This window comes from Dichomitus squalens, assembly GCF_000275845.1.
Source record: "Dichomitus squalens LYAD-421 SS1 unplaced genomic scaffold DICSQscaffold_14, whole genome shotgun sequence".
Taxonomy (NCBI): Eukaryota; Fungi; Basidiomycota; class Agaricomycetes; order Polyporales; family Polyporaceae; genus Dichomitus; species Dichomitus squalens.
Genome location: NW_006766896.1, coordinates 242,159 through 244,096, shown reverse-complemented (window position 1 = coordinate 244,096; position 1,938 = coordinate 242,159).

Sequence of the window (1,938 nt, the reverse complement as noted above, 5' to 3'; positions counted from 1 at the left end):
CGCTATATATGGCTGCTATTCTGTGCTACAGTGTGAGCTTCTCTGGTGTAGTGGTTGAACATGCTGTGTTGGACACTGAATTTGCAGGTTGCTGGTTCAATTCCCCATTGTGGTCATTTTTTTTTTGCCGCCGCTGCACCCACTAACAAATATTGTACACTTGACCTTGATCAAGAGCAGCTGTCCTTTGATTTACTTCCATGCATATCATCTTTATTCAATACATCTCACAGTGAACTTGGGCATGAACTTGAACAGGGACTTGGAGGACTTGGCTAAGTACCTGGTACTTGACCAAGTCGACCCACCCGACTTGGCCAAGTCCATTGGACTTGGGGTACTTGAGGTACTTGGGATACTTGAGGTACTTGGCCAAGTACCCCAAGTACCTGTACAAGTCCGTGACGTTTTCCTGATGTGCGGAACAAACGAGTCAAATTGAGGATCAAGGGCATTCAAATAGTATGCGGCAGCCCAGTGAGGACCATACCTGCTGCTGCGACATCACAGTAGTTTCCAGTCATTCTATGCCGTCGGGTTCCTTCTTCAGTGTCCGTATTGTCGGGTGGAGACATGAGGACAGGTCACATACAAACTAGAATATCCGGCGGCAAGTTGTGCTGTCTGTGAGGAAGCCATAGGTTCAACAGGGAGTCAGAGTTGCGATGCAAGCTTTGTGGATTGTCTCTTCTCATTGTCACGGACGTTGGACAGACGCCCCGTTTTGCCGCCCATTCCCCTCCCCTTGACACCCACCTTCCATTTTCGGACCATTTCCTTTCTCAGCCCATCCCAGTTTGGACACTGTAGATACGTTCCCACACCCGCATGCTACATTCCCGTGATCGCCATGCCTTTGCCTTTTCCTTCCCGCCCTTTGTTCTCCCTTTGTCATCTTCACTGCCTCGCTCTCGCGCCTTGTCTTTGGTTGCTAAGCAGCCCCTCGAGTATATAAGGACCCCCTTAGGCGCTCCCTAGTCCCCATCTTGACCTCTTGGTCATTGGGACTAGGTGAGTGGCCATAGCGTTGTATCTCCCTTCGTTTGCTAATGTATAACTTGGTCATTGGGACTAGTCTGTCGCTGTCTGCGTGAAGACTAGCTTTCGCAGGTCTCGTGCCCTTGTGCCGACCTCCGCTCTGCCCTCGTCGAGTTTCTTGCTACGTTTATCCCTCTTTATCTCCCTTTTTCCCCTTTCGGCTCCTTGCCGCTCGCCTACAAGGTCGTCGCCGAACGTCGACCCGAGTCTACGCGCCTAGTCGCCACGACATTAGGTCGAGATCTCTCCCCCGGTGCTGACGCTCTGAACAAGAGTGTCCCCGCCGCCGCTACATTGTCTCCCCCACCCTGGACTGCGCCGGCAGACTTCACGCGTGGGACACCGAAGACCAAGACTACTGTCACCAACAGAAGGACCTAGACGACGGACTCTGGTACTGGGTACCGTGTGAGCAAAACCCCTGCCCAAACCGTCATCACCGTCCTGCCCGGATCAACTGGAACGCCTTTTCGGACGAGTTCATCCCAGTTCCTGACTCCCCCGTTGCTGAGTCGCCCACGACTCGATCCCCCATCCCCGGTACTCCGACTGACGAGCTTGAAGTAGCGCTACTCATCACGCTTCCTCCATCCCCTATCATCCCCCCAACCCGTCCACCGTCCGCTCCACCCATCATGGGACAACAAAGCGGACAACTGCAGACGACAGGCCCCGCCAACAACCCCCAGCAGGCCCAACCGGGCACCCAGACGGCAACGCAACCCCCGGACCCCATGACGGTATTACTCCAGTCGATGACTCTCCTCACCCAGTCCATGGCGCAGCTTGCAAACTCGACCACCGGGACCAGCAGTCTGAAGGCTGTTCAGAAGCCCTCCGCCTTCAAAGGCGAACAAGGAGGTGAGGCACGGCGTTTCCTGGCCGCGTTCACCCTTTGGG